Genomic DNA, 8,856 nt, shown 5'->3' on the forward strand with positions numbered 1-8,856 from the left:
CCAATTCAGCCCTGCCCAGCCCTGAGCTAAGGGAGCAAGCCCCAGGGTCAGAATAAGGGGCAGGAGACAAGGTTCAGTTCTGCCTGCTGGGTGACATTGGACCTGCCATTGTCCCATGCTGGGTCTTCATTTCCTCCTCAGTAATGAAGAGGAGGCTGGCTACAGATGTCTGAAGTCTTTCTTAGCTCTGGGATTCTAGTAAAGAGGTGATAGGCTTTTTTCAGGGTTTTGATTTTGTGGTAGGCAGGGAATCTGGTAGGGGCAGCCCTGAAAATGCTGGGATGGATGAAGCGGGTTTGCAGGGATGAGAGTGGGGCTGGCTTGACCCAACAGGAGGTCATGGTGTGTGTGCATGCATGCTTGACTACATGTGTACCTGTGTGTGCATGTGTGTGGGTCCAGGGAGTGTTGGGGAAAGGACCCCCGCCCCCAGGGTGCAGAGCTGTCTTGAAGAGCCTAGAGTTGGGTGAGTCGAGGGGATTAGGGGTTTCTAGGAGTACTTTGGGCCTGATATGGTTATGCTTTGTGTCCCCACCCAAATCTCATTGTGAATTGTAATCCCCATAATCCCCATGTGTCGAGCAAGAGACCTGGTGGGAGGTGATTGATCATCGGGGCAGTGTCTCCCATGCTGTTCTCATGATAGTGAGGGAGTTCCCACAAGATCTGATGGTTTTATACATGTCTGACAGTTCCTCTTCCTGCTGCCCATGTAAGACTTACCTTGCTTCCCCTTCCACTATGATTGTAAGTTTCCTGGGGACTCTCCAGCCATGTGGAATTGTGAGTCCAATAAACCTCTTTTCTTTATAAATTACCAAGTCTTGGGCAATTCTTTTTTTTTTTTTTTTTTTTTTTGAGATGGAGTCTGGCTCTGTCGCCCAGGCTGGAGTGTAGTGGCGCAGTCTCGGCTCACTGCAAGCTCCACCTCCCGGGTTCACGCCATTCTCCTGCCTCAGCCTCCCGAGTAGCTGGGACTACAGGCGCCCACCACTATGCCCGGCTAATTTTTTGTATTTTTAGTAGAGACGGGGTTTCACCATGTTAGCCAGGATGGTCTCGATCTCCTGACCTTGTGATCTGCCCGCCTCGGCTTCCCAAAGTGCTGGGATTACAGGCATGAGCCACCGCGCCCGGCCTAGTCTTGGGCATTTCTTTATAGCAGTGTGAGAATGAGCTAATACAGGGCTTAAGCTTAGAATTTCTACTGAGCTTTCTTCTGAGGGTGGAGCAGAGACGAATTGTCTGGACAGGCCTCTGAAGGTGAGGGTGGTGAGGAGGAAAGGGGAAGGAACAAGAGAGGGCAGCAGGTGGAGTGGAAGAGAGCAGTGGTTAGGGTCAAGGACTCGAGCCAAATAAGACACTGAATCCCAGCTCAGCATTTGCCAGTTGAGTGGTTACAAACAAGTTACTGCCCTTCTTTGGGCCCTGTTTTTAATGTATAAAAGAGGATGATGATAGTATCTCCTACACAGGGTCATTTGAATGTTAAATGACATGACGGATGTAATACAGAGTGCCTGGCACAGAGGAAAGCCCCCATAAAGGATCCCTCATCCACACCATCACACTGTCCAGGCTGAAGTCCAGTGCTGCCACTTGCAAGGGCGTTATGTCTGGGGCGCAGAGCCTCAAGGGCAGACGCTCCCTGATGGCCTGGCACAGGACTTCTATGGTCTGAGAGCTTTGACTGGGCGACACCAAAACCCTGGGAGGCTGTGGCTCTGTGGGGAGCCAGGCCTCTCTGCTTCTACTCTGCTAAAGCCACAGCTCTGCACCTCTGAGCCCATCACTGCCTATGGGAAACATGCTGGGGTTCAGCCAGTTTTGAGGCCTGCTGCCAGCTCTGACTCTGTGGACAAAACTCACAACTTTTAGTCTTCTGGGTGTGGATGATAACTCCCAAAGCCCACTTAATTTCTCAGAGCCCTCAACTTTTTATGATGAAATATCCAAACATACAGAAACATTGAAAGAATTGTGGCTGGGTGCGGTGGCTCATGCTTGTAATCCTAGCACTTTGGGAGGCCGAGGTGGGCGGATCACCTGAGGTCAGGAGTTCGAGACCAGCCTGGCCAACATGGTGAAACCCTGTCTCTACTTAAAAAATATAAAAATTAGCTGGGGGTGGTGGCACGCACCTGTAGTCCCAGCTACTTGGAAGGCCAAGGATGGAGGATTGCTTGAACCAGGGAGGCAGAGGTTGCAGTGAGCTGAGATCATGCCACTGCACTCCAGCCTGGATGACAAAGTGAGACCCTGTCTCAAAAAAAAAAAAAGTAAAAAAAAAGAGGCTGGGCGTGGTGGCTCACGCCTATAATCCCAGCACTTTGGGAGGCCGAGGCAGGCAGATCACAAGGTCAGGAGATCAAGACCATCCTGGCTAACACGGTGAAACCCTGTCTCTACTAAAAATACAAAAAATTAGCCGGGCCTGGTAGCAGGCGCCTGTAGTCCCAGCTACTTGGGAGGCTGAGGCAGGAGAATGTCGTGAACCTGGGAGGCGGAGCTCGCAGTGAACCGAGATCACCACTGCACTCCAGCCTGGGCAACAGAGCGAGACTCCGTCTCACACACACACACACAACAAAAACAAAAACAAAAAAATCACACAGACACTGGCCCTGGCTCCATGGAAAGGGGACATTTTTCAGAGATGACATCAGCTCTTTTTTTTTTTATTTTTGAGATGGAGTTTCGCTCTTGTCGCCCAGGCTGCAGTGCATTGGCATGATCTTGGCTCACTGTAACCTCTGCCCCCCGGGTTCAAGCAATTCTGCCTCAGCCTCCCAAGTAGCTGGGATTAGAGACGAGTGCCACCACGCTCAGCTAATTTTTTGTATTTTTAGTAGAGACAGGGTTTCACCATGTTGCCCAGGCTGTTGTCAAACTCCTGACCTCAGGTGATCCACCCGCCTCGCCTCCCAGAGTGCTGGGGTTACAGGCATGAGCCACCGCACCTGGCCGAGATTCTACCTGTTTCTGTACTTGCTTCATAACATGCCACATGTCCCTTATCAGGTCACTTCAGCCCTAAACACTTCAGTAGCAGCATCATGAACTGTATTTGTTTACGGTTCTTTTCTTTTTGAGGTAACATTTGCTTACAGTGAAAGGCACAAGTCTTAAGTGTGCTATTCTGTGAGTTTTTTCAAACGCAGTCACTCGTGTCACCAAACCACTGTTAAGATATGGAAAGTGAATCTGTTCCCCTCTAACCCTGCATTGCGCCACCTCTCCTTTCTGAGGACTTTTGGGGGAAATTCCCAAAGTTCTCAAGAACTGAAATCCGTATCATCTTATTTCCCTCTTAGCTCTGGATACTTGGAAATTCTGAGATGCATTTGTGGCCAGTCTCCAGCATGCACACAGGACTTGGATTATGCATTTCTGTGTGACGTCTTACTCTCCCTCCCGGCTGCTCCTTTTGTCTATTATTCTAAAACCTGTCTGAGGTATGCATACACCTCTGCAAGCTGGTTCTCAAATCCTTCTTTTTTTTGGAACAAAACTGAAGGAGTACTGCACAAAGAAATAATCATATTGGAATTTTCTGGACATTTTCATGGTTTGTGGTGTCCAACTATGTGGAATTGAGTTTGTTCCAGTAAATCTGGAATGAATTGACATCCTATCCACAGAGTATGGACTTACGTGTATAACACGCATGTGTACACACACACACACACGTGCACACGAATTCCTGTCTTGGTGCAGACACTGGCATTGGCAGTAAAACATCAATTCCAAACTGAAAGATCTCACATGGCAGTGGCCTTGCTGCCTGGGACCCCTGCAGGGCGGAGGTGTGGGGAGGGACAGAGATTTGGATATGGGCCTTGGAGGGCTGGAGGCTGGCGCTGGGAACAAGCGATGATAATGATGGTGACAGATCTGGAACTGGCCCAGCCAGCACCTCCCACCAGGGCTCTTTGGCCTGAGCTCATCTCCTAGAAATTTTCAGGATCGTGCCTTGCATTTTTCTCCCCCCATTTCCACTTGTGGGGAACCCCATGGCTGGCTGCTGAAGACGCCAGCCAAGTCCTCTGCTTCCAGTTTCTGAAGGGTGAAAGGCGGAGGCTGTGGGGTAGGGAGAGAGGAGAGTCTCTGTGAAGACGGGAAGAAGCGTCTCAGCTTGTCTCCCTCAGGACATTCTCTGGAGCCTGTCTTCTAGAGCATCCATCACAGGCCTCATTTCACTTTTATTTAGGAGGCTGTTTGGTAAGAGTCCATCTCCTCATAGCTTCTAACGTTGTCTGTTTTTATTCTCCATTGAATCCCATGGTTTTGCCTATGGTACTGCTGTTTGCTTAAGGAAGAATGAATGAATGAAGAGTTTTTCCCTTCATCCCTGCACAGAGGCCGTGAGAACAAGCTCAAAGGATCACCCCTGGGCAGAAGCAGGCTGGGTTTTGGAGTGAGGGCTTCAGTGCACCTCCTCTGGGAAGAGGCGCCATCTTGGAAGGAGGGAGCCTGGGTCCTTCTTCAGAGAGGGATGATGGGGGTGGCTCCTTCCTAAGGAAGAAGTGCCCATGAGGGCCCAGCGATGACCGTAGAAGTCTTCCGAAATACTAACCGGGGACCCAACATTCTAGAGACAATGAATGCTTCTAAGGCTCGTAGAGCTCCTTGTGTTTGCTATGGTTGTCTCTGAAGCTGGTTCTGTTGAGTGATGAGCAGTAAGGCCTTGTAACAGAGTTGACCTATGAGTTTGTGTTTAGGGCAGGAGGGGCAGATGAGTCCTGAGGAAACTGCCGCTCACATCAGAGCCGAGCCTGGCCTGGGGGTGGTGCGGGTGGAGGGAGAGACAGAAGGAGAACCCAGAGGGTGGAGCTGTCACTCATCTGCCTGGGAGAGGACAGCTAGAGCAGTCCGTGTACCCAGTGGGGAAACTGAGGTCCGGAAAGGGCAAGGGTCACAGGCAGTCAGAACTAGAATCCATTTCTCAAGGTAAAGTGGTATTACTTCTTTACTTATTTTTGGAGACAGGGTCTTGCTCCATCGCCCAGGCTGGAGTGCAGTGGCAGGATCATAGCTCACTGCAGCCTCAAACTCCCGGGCTCGAGCAATCCCCCAACCTCAGCCTCTCAAGTAGCTCCACAAGCACTCTCCACCATGCTCAGCTTTTTTTAAATTTTATTTTTTACTTTTTGTAGTGATGAAGTCTCATGTATATTGTCTAGGCTGGTCTTGGACTCCTGGGCTCAAGCCATCCTCCTGCCTCGGCCTCCCAAAGTACTGGGATTCCAGGCGTGAGCCATTGCGCCCGGCCACCTCGCTCTTTTTAAGGGCTTCACAGCACTCCCTGGCCTGGATGTTCCATGACTGATCTAGCCAGCCCCCTGTGGATGGACATTTTTTTCTTGACAATGTTTTGCTCTCCCTGTATATCCCTGTGTCCTTATGTACACCTGTGAGTGTGTATTTATTCCTAAAAGTGAATTTGTGATTTTTATTTTATTTTATTTTTGAGACAGAGCCCAGGCTGGAGTGCAGTGGCATGATCTCAGTTCACTGCATCTCCGCCTCCTGGGTTCAAATGATTCTCCTGCCTCAGCCTACCGAGTAGCTGGGATTACAGGTGTGCACTGCCACACCCAGCTAATCTTTGTGTTTTTAGTAGAGATGAAGTTTCACCTTGTTGGCCAGGCTTGTCTCAAACTCTTGGCCTCAAGCGATCTGCGTGCCTTGGGCTCCCAAAGTGCTGAGATTCCAGGCGTGAGCCACCGTGCCTGGCTGAAATTGTGATTTTGGTGGATGTTGCCACGTTGTCTTTCATTAGAGGTAACCTCATCCTTTTGAACCAAAGCATGTTCAACTTAAACATTTAACCGACGTACCTAGTTAGAGGTGAGCATGGAACTATGGTTCAGGACGTGGGAGCCAGCAAGGCCTGCTGCCCAGTGGCTGGGGGAGGGCTGACTCCTGCTGAGAGCTCAGAGGCAATACTGAGGTATATTTGCTCCGGTTAACTCCTGAAGAAAACATCACCGGTCCAGAGCTTTACAGCGTACTGAGTATATTTCTACTTCTGTGCACAATCAATCCCATTTAACCCCATGTGATATTACTTATCTTTTTTTTTTTTTTTTTTTTTTTTTGAGACAGAGTCTTGCTCTTGTTGCCCAGGCTGGAGTGCAGTGGTGCAGTCTTGGCTCACTGTAACCTCCGCCTCACAAGTTCAAGTGATTCTCCTGCCTCAGCCTCCTGAGTAGCTAGGCCTACAGTGTGCGCCACCACACCTGGCTAATTTTGTATTTTTAATAGAGATGGGGTTTCACATGTTGGCCAGGCTGGTCTCGAACTCCTGACCTCAAGTGATCTGCCCACCTCAGCCTCCCAAAGTGCCAGGTGTGAGCCACCACACCTGGCAATATTAGTTATCTTTATCCCATTCTGTGGATAAGGAAACTGAGGTCTGAATGAGGCCCATGTTCATGTAACTGGCAGGCCCAAGGTCTGAGACTGCAACTTTGAGGTGCTTTCCACCATGCCAGCTACTTTCCCTTTCCTGGGCCACCTCGTCTACACCAAATCAACAGTGATTCTGAGGATCCAACTCTATTGGAGCCACCCACTCAGCTCCAACAAACCCAGGAATATGCAATAAGGTCAGAGGTGGTTAGGATGTGTCTCTCATGCATCCTCTGAGGCTGTCTCAACATGGGAACTTACAGGTTCTTACTGCTTAGACAGGCTCCAGCACGGAAAGCAGGGGCTGGATTCCTTCCTACCCAGCCCCTTGGCTCTATATAGAAAAGCAAGAAACCTAATTTACAAAGATGCTTTATCATCCAGACCCTGTTAGCGTTTTTTTGTTTGCTTGTTTTTTTGTTTGTTTGTTTGTTTGTTTTTTCTGAGACAGAGTCTTGCTCTGTCACCCAGGCTGGAGTGCAGTGGCACGATCTTGGCTCACTGTAACCTCCGCCTCCTGGGTTCAAATGTTTCTCCTGCCTCAGCCTCCCAAGTAGCTGGGACTACAGGTGTGCGCCACCATGCCCAGCTAATTTTTGTATTTTTAGTAGAGACGGGGTTTCACCATCTTGACCAGGATGGTTTCGATCTATTGACCTCATGATCTGCCTGCCTCGGCCTCCCAAAGCGCTAGGATTATAGGCATGAGCCATCACACCCAGCCTCCTGTTTGCTTTTTAGATGTGGATAGGTGTTCTGTTTTGGTTTTTCCTCTTTAGGTATTTTAGTATTTGTTTATTTTAAGTTCCAGGGTATATGTGTAGGATGTGCAGGTTTGTTCCATAGGTAAATGTATGCTATGGTGATTTGCTGCAGCTATCAACCCGTCACCTAAGAATTCAGCCCAGCACGCGTTAGCTATTTTTCCTGATGCTTTCCCTGCCGCTGCTCCCCCACTCCACACAGGTGTTTCTAACAAATTTCTTCCCATGTTTTTCCCTATTGTATTGTTAAGTCAGATGTGATCACCCTGTGTTAGCAGTTTTGCATCCTGTTGTCTTCATTTAACTTAAGGTCATAGGCCAGACGTGGTGGCTCATGCCTGTCATCCCAGCACTTTGGGAGGCTGAGGTAGGAGGATTGCTTGAGTCCAGGAGTTCGAGACCAGCCTGGGCAGCATAGGGAGACCTGGTCTCTACAAAAAATAATGATTTAAAAAATTAGCCAGCTGTGGTGGCATGCATCTGTGGTCCTAGCTACTTGGGAGACTGAGGTAGGAGGATCGCTTGAGCCCCGGTAGTCGAGGCTATAGTGAGCTGTAATCACACCATTGCACTCTAGATTCTGTCTCAAAAAAAAAAAAAAAAAAAAAGGTCACATACATCACATGGTAGTTAGCCTCTAAGAAAGCCCCCACTTCCTGGTATTCATGCCCTGTGTAATCCTCTCCCTTTGAATGTGGCTAGACCTAGTGACTCACTTCCGAGGAACAGAAGTGAGCAAAAATGAAGGGTTGTCACTTCCAAGATCTGGTTACAAAGGACTGGGTGCCTTCCACGTTGCTTGCTCCCTCTTGCTGTCTTGCTCGTCCTGAAGAAAACCAGCTGCCACGTTGTGAGCTGCCCTGTGGAGGGGCCCACATACTGAGGAACTGATGTCTCCAGCCCAGAGCCAAGGACCTGGGCCACAGACTTGTGAGTGAGCTTGGAAGTGGACCTTCTTCTAGTCAAGCTTTGAGATGGTCACAGCCCCAGTAGAGACCTGGATTGCAGCCTTGTGACAGGCCCTGAGCCAGAGGCACCCAGTTAAGGCATGCTGGTGTTCCTGCCCTATGGGAACTATGAGATAGTAGGTGTTTGCTATTTAAGGCAGTAAGTTTGAGGGTAACTTGTTACTCAGCAGCAGGTAGCTAATACACATTCCATGGGTACCTTTTCCTATGGCTGGACATCAGGGCTGTTTACCTTTCCATTATCACAAAATTCAACTTTTTAAAAAATTTTTTTATTTTGAGACAGGTTCTCACTCTTGTCTCCCAGGCTGGAGTGCAGTGGTGTGATCATGGCTCACCACAGCCTCAACCTCCCAGGCTCAAGCCATCCTCCCACCTCAGCCTCTAGAGTTGATGGGACTACAGGTCTTACCATGTTGCCCAGGCTGGTCTTAAACTCCTGAACTCAAGCAGTCCTCCAGCCTCAGCCTCCCAAAGTGTTGGGATTACAGGCATGAGCCACCACACCCGGTTCAAAATTCACTTTAGAGTACATCTTCTTTGTCTAAAAAGCTTTTTCTGAATTTAGGATTATTATCCAAGGGTGACTTCAGCAGGGAGAAGATTGAAGCCAACACTCTAACATGTATGATTTTTAATAAATATCTCCAAGTTGCTGTCCTCCAAGGAAGGGAACTTGACCAAGGTGGGCCACCAGAAGCATATGGGTC

This window comes from Pan paniscus, chromosome 16, assembly GCF_029289425.2.
Source record: "Pan paniscus chromosome 16, NHGRI_mPanPan1-v2.0_pri, whole genome shotgun sequence".
NCBI classification, from domain to species: Eukaryota; Metazoa; Chordata; class Mammalia; order Primates; family Hominidae; genus Pan; species Pan paniscus.